This window comes from Micromys minutus (assembly GCF_963924665.1).
Source record: "Micromys minutus genome assembly, chromosome: 26".
NCBI lineage: Eukaryota > Metazoa > Chordata > Mammalia > Rodentia > Muridae > Micromys > Micromys minutus.
In genome coordinates, this window is record NC_137961.1 from 41,687,373 (window position 1) to 41,708,029 (window position 20,657).

At 40.4% G+C, this 20,657-nt stretch overlaps 1 pseudogene across 1 annotated transcript; it reads left to right on the plus strand.

Moving 5' to 3' along the window:
- The first annotated feature begins 8,163 nt into the window (after positions 1-8,163).
- On the plus strand, positions 8,164-20,359 carry LOC308437570 (annotated as a pseudogene). Its single transcript has 2 exons — positions 8,164-8,571; positions 20,273-20,359. The product of its transcript is annotated as an uncharacterized misc_RNA (transcript).
- Positions 20,360-20,657: the final 298 nt, after the last annotated feature.

Consider the following 20,657-nt stretch of genomic DNA (forward strand, 5'->3'; position numbering starts at 1 on the left):
TTACCAATCCTACACCTGATAGAGGGCTAGTGTCCAATATATACAAAGAACTCAAGAAGTTAGACTCTAGAAAATCAGATAATCCTATTTAAAAAATGGGGTACAGAGCTACACAGAGACTTTTCAATGGAGGAATCTCGAATCAATGAGAAGCACCTAAAGAAATGCTCAGTATCCCTAGTCATCAGGGAAATGCAAATCAAAGCAATCCTGAGATTTCACATCATACCAGTCAGAATGGCTAAGATCAAAAAATTCAGGTGATAGTAGATGCTGACAAGGATTTGGAAAAAGAGGAACACCCCACCATTGCTGGTGGGATTGCAAGCTAGTTAAATCTCTCTGGAAATCAGTCTGGCAGTTCCTCAGAAAATTGGACATTAAACCACCTGAGGACCAAGCTATACCACTCCTGAGTATATACCCACAAGATGCTTCAACATATATCAAGGACACATGCTCCACCATGTTCATAGCAGCCTCATTTTTAACAGCCAGAAACTGGAAAGAACCCCGATGTCCTTCAACAGTGGAATGGATACAGAAAATGTGGTACATTTACGTAACGAAGTACTACTCATCTATTAAAGAGAATGACTTCATAAAATTTCAAGGCAAATGGATAAAACTAGAAATTATCCTGAGTGAGGTAACCCCGTCACAAAAGAACACACACAGTATACACTCACTGATAAGCAGATACCAGCCTATAAAGCTCTGAATAAGTAAGAAACAATTTACAGACCTTATTAAACTCAAAGAGAAGGAAGGCCAGAATGTGGATGCTTCAGTCCTTCTTAGAAGGGAGAACAAAACACTCACAGGAGGAAATACAGGGACAAATAGAGAAGCGGGGACTGAAGAAAAGATCATTTATAGACTGCTTCACCTGGGAATCCATCCCCAGCCATACTGATACAAATGAGGATGCTTGCAGCTAATCATTGGACTGAACAAGGGCACCCCAATGAAGGAGCTAGAGACAGGACTGAAGGAGCTGAAGTGGCTTGCAACCCCATGGGAAGAAAAACAATATCAATCAACCAACCCTCCACTGCTCCCAGGGACTAAAACACCAACCAGTGGAGAGACTCATGGCATGTGTAGCAGAGGATGGCATTGTTGCCATCAATGGGAAGAAAGGCCTTTGGTCTGGTGAAGGCCCATTTTCCCAGTGTAGGGGAACGCCAGGGTGCTGAGGTGAGGGTGGGTGGGTGGGAGTGAGAGCATCTTCATGGAAGCAAGGAAAATTGGAGGGCATGAGAGTGGGGAAAAACAATATAATATTTGAAATGTAAATACAGAGAATGTCCAATAAAATGAAAAAATTAAAAACAAAAATATAAAGAGTGGTCTGAGTCATGTACAAAGCTCTGAGTTCGATCCTCAGCAGAGGGGAGAGGGGAGAGAGGGAGAGAGGGAGGGAGGGAGGGAAGAAGGAAGAGAGCAACATAACTATAATTCCATGTACTGTTTTCTGACAACAGTACACCCTCTTTTTGAGCACTAAGGGTTGATTATTTCCTTTGATATGAAAGACAAGAATGAACAGACAGATACTCAGTTAGTGAAAATACCCACTAAACTCTGGGTGGTGGTTCCTATTCTTTTCTGTGGTCTTCCTTACCAAAAAAGAGGGGTGCAAGGGGAGGGAGGAGATAAGGGAGGTTAAAACCTTTTAGACAATCTCTATTCACCCAAGAATCTCACAGCCTAGTCAGGGAGATGGACAGGTAAATTGCAGTAATTCTGAAAGTACACATTACGCTTCACCATGGAAGAGGCAGGTAGGAATGGTTCACCCAGGAGAAGTAAATGTTGTCTAATGGAGGCAGAGAAGTCTCTGTGAAAGAGGTGATGACCAAATTGGCTTTTGAGAGATGAGCAGGAAATGCCTGAAGCATTAGGGGCTGAGAGCACTGCAGATATCAGCTGTTGCACCTGATTGACTTAGATCGCAGGTCACATCTTGTCTCTGACTGGATCTGACCTAGACCTACAAATACGAGTTTCTAACAAGTTTTTCTGGTGATGTTGGTGCTAAGAACTGTGGGCTTACAGGCAGCACAGTGAGCAAAAGAAAATGCCCTGGGGAATAGAATTGGCCTAAAGTACAGAGACCCTGAATCCACAGAGAGACCATTCACCTTCTGGAAAGTAAGACTCATTGATAGATGCCAAGTCCTAGGGGTAGAAATGCTGTTTGTCTTTTATGAGGACATCATGGAAGGAAGGGTAACAAGAAGGGAAATTATAGGCCAGGCCTATAATTCAAGAAATGAACCAAGCCCATGGGAAGCCTTAAAAAAGGAGACCGACCTGAGCTTGCCTGAATAAGAACAAAACCAGCCTGTTAAGCTCTCAAAGGAGAGAAGAAATAAGCCAGCTGATGTTGCCTTTGAAACTTGTTTATTCTCTTCCTTTATGAAAATATCTATCTTCTGAAAAAGACAGCAGATCTCAGCAATATTTACTTAATAGTCAAAAACATTTTTTAGTATTTTTTTTTGAGGAAAAAAAAAAAACTTTATTTGGTGACGTCAGAGGCCCATGTTACCTCAGAAGCAAAGCCTTAAACAAAATGTCACAGCTGATGATGGATTTGGACACAAGAAACCAAGAGTGTGGGGCACGGGGTTGTCTCTGAAGTGGGACACTGGGCTGCCATATAGCTCTGATTTCTGATATTGTCCACTGCTCACTGCATCCCTAGCCCCTCCTTTAAGAACAGCTTCTTCAACCTACCCATCCTGCAAAGAAACAAGGCAAGGTTCATTCAGCCAGAGGGCACTGGTCAAGTGCTGCCCCACAGGGTTATCATGAGGCGGTTTCTAGAGGTGAAAGTCTTCCATCTTGGAGAATGTAACTTCCTATAACTTAGGCAGAGGGGTATTAAAACAGCAGGATGTTTTGAGACAGGATGTTTAGAGGGAAGTGAAACATTCCATCCTGCAAAGAAGCTCCTTAAGACTGTAAACAACTCTAAATAGCTTCAGGACGTGCATGTAACAGATTCACTCCCTCCCCAAGGAAGTATAAGCTGTAAGAACTGTTCAGAGTCACTCTCAGAGGAGCCCCTGGAAGAAGCAAAGGCCATCAGAACTGCCTTTAAGAGGCTCAGACACATTGAACGGCTTGGAAAGGACCCTCTCCAGCCTGCTGAGCTGTCTGCCAACTATGAAAAGTACTCCAGGTTTCCAACTTTTATGATCTGACACCTGTGCAGGAGTGAGCTTCGGTGACACAACAGTCTGTGAGTCATTTCTGCTCTTGTAAGTAACTCCTTACCCATATTCCTGTAACCCAAATAAAACTCACTCGTTCACCAAGTTAGACTTAGATGGTTCATACTTTGGTTTGCTGTGTTCCCTGTCAGGGGTGAGTCTGTGTTTGCTCATGTCTCCCCAGGAAGATTGTCCCATAACAAGGGACTAAATTTTCCACACTTCTACACTGCACTCATACAAGTGGCCCCAGCAGGGGTTAGAGAAGCCAGGGCAGGAAAAGACAATGTAAAGTAACTGTTTGATTGCACTTGTACCTAGAGATCTGGGTCACTTACTATTCTAGTTCCAGGGGAGAGGCCATTGCATGAAAGACAACATGCTAACATATATAAAGTATTCTGTATACTTGCTATGGGCCCAGTCATGGGCTAAGCTTCCTGTTCTTTCTTCTACTTAATCCATACAGCAGTATTTCAAGGCAGTTGTAGTTACCCACCTTACAATTGAGTAAGCCAAGGTTAGAGGCTCAAAATAAGACAGGTAGGAAATAGCAGGGTAAGAGAATAAACTCAACTCTTTCTGTCTTCAAAGTGCATCCCTAGTCAGCTGATAGAATGCTTGCTCAGCATGCACAAAGCCCTGGGTTCAGTCCTTCACATAGAATAAACTAGACATTATGATCCTGGAATCCCAGCACTCAGGTCATGGAGACAGGAAAATCAAAAGTCCAAATTCATCCTCAACAGCATAGTCGGTTGGAGGTCAGTCTGGGATGCATCATATTAAACCAATTGAAGATATCAGATCAGGAAGCTATCTCTATCTCGAGGGTCTTTATAAAACTTACTAATCTTATTTCTGCAGTGTTAATCCTGCAAAAATAATGAAAATATATGCACATAGGTTGATTAACACAGACATTTATAAAAGAGTAGACAAAGAGATGATAGCTTCCTACTGTACAAGTTATCACACTCCTATGGTCACTTGATCTTTGATAAAAGAGCTAAAAACATTCAATGGAAAAAGGACAGCATCTTCAAGGAATGGTGCTAGATCAACTGGCAGTCAGCATGTAGAAGAATTCAAATTGATTCATTCTTATCCCCTTGTATAAAATTCAGGTTCAAGTGATCAAAGACATCCACATAATACCAGGTACACTAAAACTATTAGAAGAGAAATTGGGGAAGAGCTTAGAATACATAGGCACAGGGGAAATTTTCCTGAACAGAACACAAATGGCTTATGTTCTAAGATCTAAAATCGGCAAATGGGACCTCAGGAAATTGCAAAACTTCTGTAAGGCAAAGGACACTGTCAAAAGGACAAAATAACAACTAACAGATTGGGGAAAGATCTTTACAAATCCTACATCGGATAGAGGGTTAATATCCAATATATACAAAGAACTCAAGAAGTTAGACTTCAGAGAATCAAATAATCCTATTAAAAAATGGGGTACAGAGATAAACAAAGAATTCTCAATGGAGGAATACTGAATGGCTGAGAAGCACCTAAAAAACTGTTCAACATTTCTAGTCATCAGGGAAATGTAGATCCAAACATCCTCACGATTCTACCTAACACTAGTCAAAATGGCTAAGATCAAAAACCCAGGTGACAACAGATGCTGGTGAGGATGTGGAAAAAGAGGAACACTCCTCCATTGTTGGTGGGATTGCAAGCTGGTACAACCACTCTGGAAATCAGTCTGGAAGTTACTCAGAAAATTGGACATAATACTAGCTGAACACACAGCTATTCCACTCTTGGGAATATATCCAAAAGATTCTCCAACATATGACAAAGACACATTTTCCACCATGTTTATAGCAGCCTTATTTATAATAGCCGGAAGCTGGAAAAAACCCAGATGTCCTTCAACAGAGAAATGGATACAGAAATTGTGGTACATTAACACAATGGAGTACCACCCAGCTATTAAAAACAATGACTACATAAAATTCCTAGGCAAATGGATGGACCTAGAAGCTATCATCCTGAGTGAGGTAACACAATCACAAACGAACATACATGGTATGCATTCACTGATAAGCAGATACTAGCCCAGCAAATTATGAATAACCAAGAAACAATTCACAGACCTTATGAAGCTCAAAAAGAATGAAGGCCAGAATGTGAATGCCTCAGTCCTTCTTAGAAGCAAGAACAAATCACTCATGGGACAAATAAAAGAGCAGGGACTGAAGAAAAGATCAACCATAGACTGCCTCGCCTGGGGATCGACCCCATATGCAGCCACCAAACCCAAGCACTATTGCTGATGCCAACTAGTGCTTACTGGCAGGAACCAGATATGAATTCCTTCTCAGAGGCTCTGGAGAGCTATACTGATACAGAAAAGAATCCTTGCAGGTAACCATCAGACTGAACATGGGGTCCCCAATGAAAGAGCTAGAGAAAGAACTGAAGGAGCAGAAATGGTCTGCAACCCCATTGGAAGAACAGCATTATCAGCCAACCAAACCCTACAGAGCTCCCAAGGAGTAAAACACCAACCAATGAATAAACATGGAGAGACCCATGGCTCTAGTTGCATTTGTAGCAGAGGATAGCATTGTCTGTGATCAATGCGATGAGAGGCCTTTTAGTCCAGTGAAGGCTTGTTTTCCCAGTGTATGGGGGTGCTGAGGTGGAGAGGGTGATTGGGAGAGGGAGCATCTTCATGGACACAAGTGGAGGGGGGAGTGGAGGTAAAGGAGATAACATTTGAAATGTAGATACAGAGAATATCCAATAAAAACAAAAAAGACATTTGCTTTTATCGCTATGATACTTTACAAAGGCGATGCGGGCCAAGAAGGGTTTGTTCTGTGGACATGCTGACAGTACAGTCTCTCACAGCAGAGCAGTCATGACTGCTGGCAGGAGCTGGAAGCAGCTGGTCACATTTTAACCACACCAAGGACGTAGAAAGATGGATGTTGCTGCTCAGCTTCCTTTTTGCTTGTTATTCTGTCCAAGAACCAAGACCTTACAATGGTACCACCCACATTTAGTTGAGGTAGGATATCCCACACCAAATTCCCAGAAGTACATTTTCATGGTGACTCTAAACCCTATCAAGTTGACAGTCTAGGTCTGGCTATCATCACATATTTAATAGAATAAATGGAATTATTTTTAAATGATGATTAGAAGTAATTTCTAAAATATTAAGAGGAATATAGTCCACAGAATGTATAATGGGATTTTAGCAACATATAAGAAGTGAATACACTAAAAAGAATAAAGGAAACATTTTTTAAAATTAAGATGAATCTGCTAATTAATTTTCTCATTTTAATTCTCCCCTCTTTCTCCTTCTCTTCCTCCTTTCCTCTTCCTTCTTTCTCTTTGACTCCATAATCTCTCATGTTTCCTAGGTGACCATTTCTGCCACTGTTGTTTTGTCCTGGAGTCTATTCTGTCAACATTCCTCCTGGGAATAAATTACTGGGGACCTTATTCTGAAAGAAAAGTACATTTGGCCAGGGTGCTCATGGCCCCTTGCTTCAGTGGCATTTCAAAGGCAACATGATTCCTTTTCATCTGTTAATAAACTGTCGTTTTAGGAAAAATAGGCCTGCTTGACAGGATGTCTAATCAAGGGATCAGGACTGTAAATCCTGGCTGAAAGTTGAACAAGCTCTAGCCTGTACCTCCCTCTGTATTATTAGGTACCAAAAGATTCTTTGACAAAGGTGGAAATGATGCTACAAATGGCTTTTTTTTTTCAATGTAAAACTTGTTTAAACAATATTCCTATGTTTAGAGACTTTCTTCCCCTTTAAAGCCCACTTTCTAAGAAGGGTCTTGAGACCAAAGTAACAAGCATTCTTTGCAGTGAAATATTTCACAACTGATTTTCTGCACTGTTAGGAAGAACCAATTTCCATGGTGTAAAGTCTCTTTCTGTAATCTGTTTCAAGTTAGCAGTTTAAAAACTGACTTTTAAAATCCCTAGAACCTAATAAACATCCCTTAGGCACCATTGGTGCCAGTTTCAGCATATCGGTGAACAGCTTGTGACAGATTCCCAGCACAGATGCTCTGGGTGGAGCGTTAGCTTTCGAGAAGAGAGATCTGTGTAGCAGTGAACACCATGTGAGCACCACCTTTCAAATGGCAGAGAAAGCATTTTGCAGAAAACATCGTGTTTCTTGCTTCCAGACCCAGCACAATTAGCACAAGCTGTAGGTCTCTGCCTACAGCAATGTAGTGGAGTCAACCTGGAGCACACACCTGGGTATCAGAGCCTTGCATGTAAACCTCAGAGCATTCTGGCCCACCTAGCACTCCTCTGAACACTTTTAATTTCTTTAATACTTTCTTTTTTCTCTTCAGTAAATCCCTTCTGTGTTTTGACTGAATGGAGTGAATTCTCTTAATTGCAAATAAGAGTATCTGCTGAGGATCCTTCTGTTTCGGACAGATAGATACCTGAAAGAATAATTAAATATGACTGCTAAGTCTCTGCCTTTGAGCTTAAGCTTTTCTGCATGAAAGTGAACTGAGGCTTCATTCACTCCCATGTGCTTCCCACCAATGGTCATGCCCGGCAGTCTCCTTGATGAGATCACTCTGTGGCCCACGGATACTCTTTGTGGGTACAATGAGACATTTCTTCAGAGTCCTTAAAACCCCCTGGGCCTTTTGATAACTTCTCCCTGATAATTAGTTCCTTAAATTGAGGTGTTCCCCTACACACAAACTTTTTTCCAAAGTCACTGAATTGCTTGCTAAAAAAATTATTTCTGGTCCACTGGCTGCTCCAAAAAAAATCTTTGCATTTTTCCAGGGTTGAGCTCTGTGCTCACTGCAGCCACCTTTGCCACCCACCACCTCCTCAAACTCCAGCAGTTTTCTCACCAGAGCCCTTGAACTCAACTAGTCCCTTACTTGCAGCATCGGACCACCATCGTGCCCCACCATGTCAGATATGGCAGTGAATTCCAGCTATGAGATCACCACCAAGGACTTGAAGGAGAAGAAGGAAGTTGTAGAGGAGGCAGACAATGGAATAGATGCACCTTCCAATGGGAACACTCAAAATGAGGAAAATGGAGAGCCAGAGGCTGACAATGAAGTAGATGAAGAAGAGGAAGAGGGTGGGGAGGAAGAGAAAGAGGAAGAAGGTTATAGTGAGGAAAAAGATGGGAGATGAAGATGAAGAAGCTGAGGCTCCTATGTGGAAAGCGGGTAGCTGAGGATGATGAGGATGATGATGCTGACACCAAGAAGCAGAAGACTGATGAAGATGAATAGACAGCAAGAGGAAAAGCTGACCTTACAAACCATAACCTATTCACCCTCCACTTCCCAACGTGGTTACCTTCGGGTAGAGAAGCAGTCCCTGCCTACAGCAGGCAGTGCCACCCACAGATCACATGTGTTCCCAACCACCCACCAAAAGCACAACAGGAATTGCCAGAATGGGAGGAAAATAGAGCCAGAATTTCCCAGGCCCTGCTTTTTTTCTCAAAAAAATACTTGAAAAGGCAGGAGTGCTTTTCATCCTAAGTGGAAGGGTGAGTCAACTTCTTCTTCGAACTGTCTATCCCCAGGAGAGGCCAACCACAACTGTCACGGTACAAGCAGCAGTACGGCCTGGGAGTGCACACTTCTGGCCCAAGGCCAGACCCAGCCCAGGTACATCAGGACTGGGCTCTGCCACTGGAATTCACAACCTACCCTGAGGGAAAAACACCCAGAAACAATCTTCATCTGGATACCATGGGCCCATAGGCCCACAAGAGAAACAAGCTCCAGAAAGAGAAAAGAAGATCACCTAGCATCACCTATAACAAGATGGCAAGAGGCAAGCACAAGACTTTAAGAAATGGAAATCAGGACAACCTGGCAAAAACAGAATTTAGTTCTTCCACCACCAAAAATCATTGATATCTCAACTCACCAGAAAAACAAGATTTAGACTTAAAATCATACTTCACAATGATGATGAAGATCTTTGAAAAGTGCATAAATAACACACTTAGAGAAGTACAGGAAAACCAGGAGAATACAGGATAAACAAGTTGAATCCCTTAAAGAGAAAACACAAAAATCACTTAAAGAGCTAAAGGAAAACATAAACAACCAGGTGAAGGAACTGAAAACAAAAATAGAAACAATGAAGATAAAACTAAAGGAGACAACTCTGAAGTTGGAAAACCTATGAAAGACATCAGGAGTCATTGATACAAGCATCACCAACAAAATACAAGTGATGAAAGAGAAAATTTTAGGAGCAGGAGATAACATAGAAATCAATGACACAACAGTGAGAAAAATGCAAAAATCAACAAGATTCTAAGTCAAAACACCCAGGAAATCCAGGACACAATGAGAAGACCAAACCTAAGAATAATAGGTGTAGAAGAGGGCAAAAAATATCAACTGAAAGGCACAGTATATATTTTCAAAAATTATAGAAGAAAACTTCCCTAACCTAAAAGAGAGAGAGAGAGAGAGAGAGAGAGAGAGAGAGAGAGAGAGAGAGAGAGATGGCTATGAACATACCAGAACCCTACAAAACCCAAAATAGACAGGACCAGAAAAGACATTCTTCCCGACACATAACAGTCAAAACAATAAGTGCATGAAACAAAGAAAGAATACTAAAAGCAGCAAGAGAAAAAGGACAGGTAACATATAAAGGCAGACTGATCAGAATTACACCACACCTTTAAACAGAGACTATGAAAGCTACAAGATCCTGGACTGACATCATACAGATCCTAAGGGAAAATAAGTTCCAGCCCAGGTTACTATATCCAGCAAAACTCTCAATCACCATAGGAGGAGAAAGGAAGATGTTTCAGGACAAAAACAAATTTGGACAATATATATCCACAAAGCCAGCCTTACAGAGGATAATAAATAAAAACATCACCACAAAAAGGGAAACTTTACCCAAAGAAAATGAAGAAACTAATCATCTTGCAACAAACACCAAAGAAGAAAAGCACACAAACAACTCTAGCTCTAACCAAAAAAAAAAAAAAAAAAAAAAAAAAAAGGCAGGAAACATCAATGACTATTCCTTAATATCCCTTAACATCAATGAACTCAATTCTCCAATAAAAAGACATAGACTATCAGACTGGTTATGCAAACAGGATCCAGCATTTTGCTGCATACAGGAAGTTTATCTCAGCAATGAAGACAGGCATTATCTCAGAGTAAAAGGTTGAGAAAAAAAACTTTCCAAGAAAATGGTTCCAAGAAACAAGCTGGAGTAGCCATCATAATATTGAATAAAATATATTTTCAACCAAAAGTCATCAAAAAAGACAAGGAAGGACACTTTTTACTCATTGCAGGAAAAATATATCAAGAACTCTCAATCCTGAACATCTATGCTCCAAATACAAGAGCGTTCAAATTATAAAATAAACTCTACTAAAGCTCAAAGCATATATTACACAACACAAATAATAGTGGGAGACTTCAACACACCACTCCCATCAATGGACAGATCATGGAAGCAGAAACTGAACAGAGAACAGAGACACAGTGAAACTAACAGAAGCTATAGCCCAAATGGATTTAACAAACATCTATAGAATATTTCATCCTAAAACAAAAAAATATATATACCTTCTTCTCAACACTTCATGGCCCTCCTCCAAAACTGACCATATGGTTGGTTACAAAACAGGCCTCAAAAAATACAAGAAGATTGAAATAATTTTATGCATTCTATCAGATCACCATGGACTAAGGCTGGTCTTCAATAACAATAACAACATGGCCACATACACCTGGAAGCTAAACAATGTCCTACTTAATGACAGCTTCATCAAGGAATAGGTAACAAAAGAAATCAAAGACTTTTTTAGAATTTAACAAAAATGAGGGGAAAACATACCCAAACGTATGTGATACAATGAAAGCAGTGCTAAGAGAAAAACTCATAGCACTGAGAGCCTCCAAAAAGAAACTGGAGAGAGAATACACTAACAAATTGACAGCACAACTGAAAGCTCTAGAACAAAAAGAAGCAGATACACCAAAGAGAAGTAGACAGAAGTAAATAATCAAACTCAGAGCTGAAATCAACCAAATAGAGATAAAAAGAACTATAAAAGAATCAACAAACCAAGAGCTGGTTTTTTGAGAAAATCTACAAGATTGATAAACATGTATGGAGACTAACTAGAGAGCACAGAGGGATTATCAAAATTGATAAAATTAGAAATGAAAGGGGAGACATAACAACAGAAACTAAGGAAATGAGAGAAATCATCAGATCCTATTGCAAAAGCCTATACTCAACAAAACTAGAAAATCTACAGGAAATGGACAATTTTATATACAAATACCAGGTACCAAAGTTAAGTCAGAATTAGATAAACCATTTAAACAGCCCCATAACCCTTAAAGAAAGAGAAGCAATGATCAAAAGTTTCCCAACCAAAAAAAGTCCAGGACCAGATGGGTTTAGTGCTAAATTGTATCACACCTTCATAGAAGACCTAATACCAATACTCTCCAAATTATTCCAAAAAATAGAAACAGAGGGAATACTACCCAACTCATTCTTCAAAGCCACAGTTACATTCATACCTAAACCACACAAAGATCCTACAAAGAAAGAGAACTTTAAACCAATTCCCTTTATGAACATTGATGCAAAAATATTCAATAAAATTCTTGAAAATCTAATCCATGAACACATCAAAGAAATCATTCAGTGGGCTTCATCCCAGGGATGCAAGGATGGTACTGTATACAGAAATCCATCAATTTTATCCACTATATAAACAAACTCAAAGAAAAAAATCACATGATTATCTCTCTAGATGCTGAGAAATCATTTGACAAAATTCAATACTCCTTCATGTTAAAAGTCTTGTAAAGGTCGGATATTCAATGCATATACATAAACATAGTAAAAACAATATACAGCAAACCAGTAACCAACACCAAACTAAATGGTGAGAAACTTGAAGCAATCCCACAAAAATTAGAGACTAGACAAGGCTGCCCACTCTCTCCCTACCTATTCAATACATTACTGGAAAGTACTAGCCTGAGCACTCAGATAGCAAAAAAGGTAGAAGGAATACAAATTGGAAAGGAAAAAGTCAAAATATCACTATTTGCAGATTATATGAAAGTATACTTAAGTGACCTTAAAAATTCCACCAGGGAACTTTTACACCTGATAAACACCTTCAGCAAAGTGGCTGTATATAAAATTAATTCAAGCAACTCAGTAGTTTTTCTCTACTCAAAGGACAAACAAGCTGAGAAAGAAATTAGAGAACTGACACCCTTCACAGTAGCTACAGAGAATATAAAATACCTTGGTGTGACCCTAACCAAGCAAGTGAAGGATCTGTACAACAAGAACTTCAAACCTCTGAAGAAGGATATTAAAGAAGACCTCAGAAGATGGAAAGATCTCCCATGCTCATGGATTGAAACAATCAATATTTTAAAAATGGCCATCTTGCCTAAGGCAATCTACAAATTAATCAAAAGCTCCATAAAAATTCCAAGTCACTTATTCATAGAGTTAGAAAGAGCAATTTTCAAATTCATTTGGAATAATAAAAAAAACCCATGATAGCAAAAAATCATTCTTAACAACAAAGAACTTCCAGGGAAATCATTATCCATGATATAAAGTCATATTATAGATCAATCCTGATTTTTAAAAAAACTGTATGGTATTGGTACAGAGACAGGAAGGTAAAACAATGGAATAGAATCAAAGACCCAGAAATGAACCCACAGAACTATGGTTACTTGATCTTTGACAAAGGAACTAAAAACATTCCATGGAAAAAGGACATCTGCAACAAATAGTGATGGTTTAACTGGCAGTCAGCATGCAGAAGAATGCAAATTGATTCTTTCTTATCTCCTTGTACAAAGCTCAAGTCCAAGTGGATCAAAAACCTCCACATAAAAGCAGATACACTGAAACTAATAGAACAAAAAGTGGGAAAGCTTAGAACACATAGGCATAGGGGAAAATTTGCTGAACAGAACACCAATGACTTATGCTCTAAGATCAAAAATTGGCAAATGGGACCTCATGAAATTGCAAAGCTTCTGTACGGCCAAGGACACTGTCAAAAGGACAAATAGAAACCAACAGATTGAGAAAAGATCTTTATCAATCCTACATCTGATAGAGGGCTAGTATCCAATATATACAAAGAACTCAAGAAGTTATACCCTAGAGAATCAAATAATCCTATTTTAAAAATTGGTACAGAAATACACAGAGACTTCTCACTGGAGGAATACCGAATGGCTGAGAAGCACTTAAAGAAATGTTCAACATCCCTAGTCAACAGAGAAATGCAAATTAAAACAACTCTAAGATTCCACCTTACACTAGTCAGAATGGCTAAGATCAAAAACTGCAAAGATGTGGAGAAAGAGGAACATTCCTCCACTGTTGATGAGATTGTAAACTGGTACAACCACTCTGGAAATCAGTCTGGCAGTTCCTCAGAAAATTAAACATAGTGCTACCTGAGGACCCAGCTATACCACTCCTGGGCATATATCCAAAAGTAGCTCCAACATCTAACAAGGACATATGCTCAACAATGTTCACAACAGCCTTACTTTTAATAGCCAGAAACTGGAAAGAAACCTGATGTCCTTCAACAGAGGAATGAATTCAGAAATTGTGGTACATATACACAGTGGAGTACTGCTCCGCTATTAAAAACAATGAGTACTAGAAATCCCTAGGAAAATGGATAGAACTTGAAGCTGTCATCCTGAGTGATATAACCCAGTCACAAAAGAGCACTCGTGGTATATATTCACTTATAAGCGGATACTAGTCCCCCTCCTGCCCCCCAAAAAAAGAGCTCGAAATACCCAAAAACCATCCACAGAATTTATGAAGCTCAAAACGAAGGAATACCAGAATGTGGATGCCTCAGTCCTTCTTAGAAGGGAGAACAAAGCAGGGGAGGAAATACAAGGACAAATAGAGGAGCAGGGATTGAAGAAAAGATCTACAGAGACTGCCTCATCTGGAGAACCACCCCATATGCAGCCACCAAACCCAAGCACTATTGCTGATGCCAAGAAGTGTTTACTGGCAGGATCCAGATATGGATGTCTCCTCAGAGGCTCTGCCAGAGTCATATAGATACAGGTGAGGATGCTTGCAACTAAACATCAGACTGAACATGGGGAGCCCAATGAAAGAGCTAGAGAAAAGACTGAAAGAGCTAAAAGGCTTGCACCCTCATGAGAAGAACATCATCATCATCAGTGAAGGCACTGAGGTGGAGGGGGTGACTGGGAGAGGGAGCACCTTCATGGAATCAAGTTGAGAGGGAGAAGGGAAAGGATTGAGGGGAAGAGTATAACATTTGAAATGTTAATACAGAGAATATCTAATAAAATTGAAAAAATACTTTAAAATTTTTGTTTGTATTTTTTATTTACATTTTATATTTTCACACATATTGTTAGGGGTCATTCATGATCACGGTGTCAGAACCAGCCTTCAGAGCGTTTATGTCCTACTTCAGACTTTACCAGAGGTGTGACCATGTCCATTATAATCTCAAAGGAGAAAAAACCTTGTGAAAAAAAAAAAAGAAAAAAAGAAAGAAAGAAAGAAAGAAAGAAAGAAAGAAAGAAAGAAAGAAAGAAAGAAAGAAAGGAAAGGAAAGGAAAGGAAAGGAAAGAAAACAACTTTATTCTGAGCATTCCAGTAACTTTTTGTGTATTTCCCTATATATACTTTAAGTAGTTGGTTTTTATGAGATGCTTATTAAGGCCAAAGACAAAAGGGGGTTTTTCCGTTTATTTATTTATTTATTTATTTATTTATTTATTTAGTCTGTGAAATTGCTGTTTACTTTTTTGGCCTGTTTGATGTATGTGTAAAATAATGTCCAACAATAAACCAGAATTTTATTTTGCTGAATTTTTCTAACAAAAAAAATTATTTCTGCTAAACCTGGATCCACAAAACTGGAGTAAATTCCAGGAATGTAATTTCCAACTTGTACCTGATTTTGTTGTTGTTGTTGCTATTGTTGTTCTTTGGGACAGTTTTACCTTGTAGCCTGGAATTCAAGATTATCTTGCCTTAGCCTCCTGAGTGATGGGATCACAGGCAGGCACCCTACCACAGCTTAACTTTCTGAGAAGGATCAAATTTCTTATTATCATCATCAGGGTAAAGTATTTCTACTCCCTCCTTCCAACTGTGTGTGTGTGTGTGTGTGTGTGTGTGGACATGTGTGTGCATGCCTGTGTGTATATGTGTGTGAGTGTATATGTGGATCTATGTGTGTACATGTGTATGCCTTGTGTGCATGTATGTATGCACACACAGTGTATGTATGCATGTGTATGTGAATGCATGTGTGTGTAATTTGTAGAAATGCCTAGGTTTTTAACAGTAATTACATGTTTAAACATAGCAGCCATAACATTCACTGGAGGTTCAACAAAATTTTCAGACTATCATTTTGAATTCATAAATTCCTTCAAAATGCCTAGAGAATGAACAGGAGTTGAATTCCAGTCCATTTTCTGAAAGTCACCATCTCTTTCCTTTTTTCTGTCCATCATCAAAAATCCTGTCTTCCACAGGAGCCTATCCTCAGAGGAGGGACCATTACCACCACATGTTTCTGTTGATGGCATGCACCTGATCTGAAATTACCTTGAGAGCCTGGTGGAAACAAAAGTCACCCAGGAGCCGAACCTGAAGTGACAGAGCAGGGTCTCGGGGTCTATGTTAGGAGGGAGGTGTGCTCACGGTACTGCTTTGCTAATTGTCCTGCTGTCAAGCTGCAGTCTCCTATGCACACTTATGCCCACATCTTAGAGCCGCTCTCGGCCTTGGCCAGAGAGCCTGTTTCTGTAGTTGGAGGCAGTTAGTTACTACAAAGGCTCAGTCTGGTCAAAGTGCTGATAAGTAACTGTTGGAGATGAGTGCTTATCCCCAAATGGGATATGTGTATCACACACACACACACACACACACACACACACACACACACACACACACACACACACACGTTCTTGGGGATGAGTGCCTAAATGAGATATGGATAACACATATAGATACTCACACAGGCCTGGGAAACATCACAGAAGAAGGGACAAAAAAGAGCCAGAGGATGCGGCACTGTAAAGCCTGAGTTCTGGGCATGACCTGGTCATTCCACTTATGAACTCTCTGTATCCATGGTAACCTGCACATGGTCAAGCCAACCAGATCAGCAAACACTCCAGTAGACACTAGCTGGATTCAAGTGAGTTACAAAAGAAGCAAAAGGGGAAGGCATGAAAAATAAGGAGGACATGTTGAGGAATTGCCATGGGAAGAAGGAAGGTGAGTTAAGGATATGCATTATCAATGTGTACACCTGTGAAACTGTCAGATAATTAAGCATCATTCTTAAAGTCTGCGGTGTCATAAACAGCTACAGGAAACAAACACTGGAATACCTTATTACAACTGGTTAGATCATACTCCCCCACAGCCCCCTCAACCTTCTCTTAGTTAATCTACAGTAAGACTCTTATTACCAAACCCTGTGCTTGGGTCTGAGTATCATCCTTATTGGTGTCTTTATCAAAGCCGTAAAACCCAGTTTACACTTTCCTATCACTTTTCCACCCTCTACATCTCTGTCTGTATGGTGCTGTCTTGAGAATTTACCTATAACAGAGAATAGCAAATCAGGTCCACACCCCAAAGCTACTCTGAGGGCTGATGGAAGGCCAAGCCTGTTCTGATGGAGGAGGCATGCGGCTCCCTGAAGAGAAGGACTGAGGGCAACTTTCTGTGGAGATGTTTTATGGATTTCATTTTCTGACTGGCCTGCAGTGCCTCTCGGCTTGGCTTATACATGTACTTTTGACAGTTATTCTTATGAATAAATGGATTGTTTGATCATTCCTGGATTTCCTTCACAGTGACCAACCAAGAAAAGAAAAAATTTAAATGAAAATGTTAAGCCCTCAGACTGCTATTTGCAAATGGTCTTAAGAAATAAGCATCCTCACTCTGTTCCTTGATATGTTTACATTTATTATAGCTGGCATATGCAGCTACAAGATCCCCACTCTCACGTCTTATGAACTGCAGCCATTTCCCAACAACACAGTGGACAACTGTAAAAGGTAATCATTTGGTGTGGGCAGCAGTTCTGTATGTGGACAGATGTTTAGCGACTTCTATCAGCTTTATGCTGCAGGTGTCAGCACTGCACCCCACCCCAGCATACTAACCAAAACTCCAATTGCTCTACAGATGGTAAACCCACCCCTTACCATCTGACCGTAGGGAACCACTGACTACTGGGCAGACATAATGGATCGTTAGAGTGCATTGTGGAGGGTTGGGCTCCTGGCCTCCTGCCTTCCTACTCTCTTTGTCTCTCACCCTTGCTCTTCCCCTGCTCCTCCTCTTCCCATCCCCCCCTTCACATGCTCATGGCCGGCCTTCACTTCTCTACTCCTCTTCTCTCTCTCTGCCTCTACTATCCTCTTAACTCTCCAACCTCCATGACCTGAATAAACTATTCTGTACTATTTTAAAAAAGAGTGGAGGGTCGGGAAATGCTGCAGGCATAGCCCAGAGGTATTGCACTGGTAGGGAAACATAAAATGTCAGAAGACATACATAACAGTTGACCTAGATGTAGACTGAGAACCTCTGTGGTCACAATGACTCCTTGTTTGCAATTCACCCAGGCTGCCTCTCTCAGTGAACCTCTATCCAAAGTTTCTCAATTGAGCATTTAGAAGTTAAAAAATGCAAAATCCAGGCTTCTGCAAAACATTTTCTCACTCCTATGGCCCTGTCTGCACTTACTGCTGTACAAACGGGGTTTTCTCTGCCTCTGAGCAAGTTTGCATAAAATACACATCTGTACAAGAACTTTCAAAGTCTGATGTACTTTCTACTATGAAATAATTCAAAAGAGAATTATTGGATCTGATTGTGTGGGTTTTTTTTTTTTTTTTTTGAAATTTCATGCACTTAAAATAATATACTCCCTCCTTTCCAGAACTCCTGTGCACTGAACCACTGTTGTAGACTGGTTCACTTTTTCTCCAAGTTGTAACTGGTCATGCATTTTCAAGTAAGGAGAAGATCCAGCTGGAACAACAGGAGCCCAGAAACTCACTGCGCAAGAAATTCGTGTCAGACATCCATTTCTGTGCTGTCACTCTGTCAACAGGACCACTGGGTACACAGCCAGTCTTGACCCCTCTCCCTCCACCTCCCCCTCCCCCTCCCTCTGTCTCTCTTTTGTGGATGGCACTGTATTGAGGAGCAACACAGAGACTTGCACATGCTAGAAAAGCACTCTCCTACAAAGCTGTGTCCCCAGCCGCTCTACCTTTACCTCTGTGGCTGTGGTAAAATACCCTGTCAAAAGGTCTTGTTTAGATTACAGTTCCAGTGAGGTCAAAGTAGGAACCAAGCATGTCACATCCGCAGTCAAGAGTGGAGACACACATGGGTTCTCCCCACCTCCTCTGCTGTGCTCTGTGAGCTTTCTTCTCCCTTCAATGGCTCAAGACCCCACCCACAGGATGGTGGATCTCTTGACACAATTAAAAACTAAGATAGTTCTCTCACAAACATATCTACAGGCCAACCTGACAAAGATGATTCCTCAATTAAAACTCTCCTTCCAGGTAACTCTAGGTTGTAGCATGATTAATATTTTTCTTTTTATTATCACATAACTTTGTAATTACTTTTATTATATTTATTTATCTGTATATGTAGATGTCCATATGTGTCCACATGTGGGCAGATACCAAAGGCAACCAAAAGAGGGTGCCAGAATCCTTAGAGCCAGAGTTACCAAGGGCCATGAGTTACCATGACTTCTGACCTTCAAGCCATCTCTCTCACCCTGCAAATTAATATTTGAAGCTAACCATCAGCCTTCTTACTGACTATTTACTGTATTTAATGTGGGGATATGTATGCTGTGTGTTCATGTGGAAGTCAGAGAGTAATTTGGGGGAAGCAATCCTTTCCATTAGCTGGGCCCCTAGGATCAAACCCAGGTAAAGCTGCTTGGCAGCAAGAGCATCTGGCAAACTCATAGACTGATAAATATGGGGATTAAAAATGAAATAGAGGGCTGGAGAGATGGCTCAGCGGTTAAGAGCACTGACTGCTCTTCCAGAGGTCCTGAGTTCAATTCCCAGCAACCACATGGTGGCTCACAACCATCTGTAATGGGATCCGATGCCTTCTTCTGGTGCATCTGAAGACAGCGACAGTGTACATAAATAAAATAAATGAATCTTTTAAAAAAAATGAAATAGAGAGGGATAATTCCAGAAAGTTACAATGAGAGTCTCTAAACTTCCCCATAATACGCACACACACACACACACACACACATATATATATATATATATATATATATATATATATATATATATGGGTGTTTGAGCATAGGTACCTACATGGGTAGACAATGCTGTTCTCAGATAAATAAAATGGGTTAATAAAAAAAAATTCATGAGCAGACATTGGATCCTTCCCTACCAGTTATGAAACAAGCCCTAGGGGCTCCCCCAAAACAGCATGGGCTATTGCCATTTCTCTTGAGTTTCCACTGTAACTGGATGGTAAGAAGATGTTATCTTCTATTGCTGAAGATAACACATATTTTGGTTGCTGGACATAGAAAAATCAATCTGTAGCTGACCTGAAAACTTCCTCTTTGCTGGATAGCTTTCAAAGTGCCAGAAGGTGGTGTGCAGGCTGCTGGGAGAGGAAAGCAATTAGTGGTATTACACAATGCTAGACTCTGCATGCTAAAATACCAACCTGCCAAGCAAGATGTGCCCACAGTGGTATGAAGGTTACAGAGATAACCTAGCACTTTTAGAAGATTTGAGACCTCCACAGGAGGGAATTCATGGCTGATACTGTAAACCTAGTCAAAAGCCCATGACTTGGGAGATCCCAGGTGCTAGCTGGAATCTACTATGGTTGTTTTGATGAATGTATTGAGAAACTGACTTTTAAATCCTTAAGTTTATATCCACAGAACAGCATCAGTGCTTTCAACATTGGTCAGAGAAACTTGTTTTTTGGCAGTGGGCAGCAGTTAATACAGAGACTCATCGTTGACTAAGATACTTAGAATTGGTGGCTCTTGATGCTTATCCTTAAGTGGGACATCTATAACAGCCCCCACCCAAGCCTCAAGGAACTTTACAGATGAGGAGGCAAAAATAACATAAGAGCCAACGGATAGAGATGAGTGCTGTGAACTACTGTCTTCTGGACTCAACGTGGCCATTTACTCATGGACCTACAGCTGATGGTCCTTCCTGCAGAATCCTTCATAAGATCAAGCTATCAAGATGCCAGCACAGATGAGAAAAGTTCTGAGACCTCACATCTCACTAAGGAGCAGTTACTGATGATGG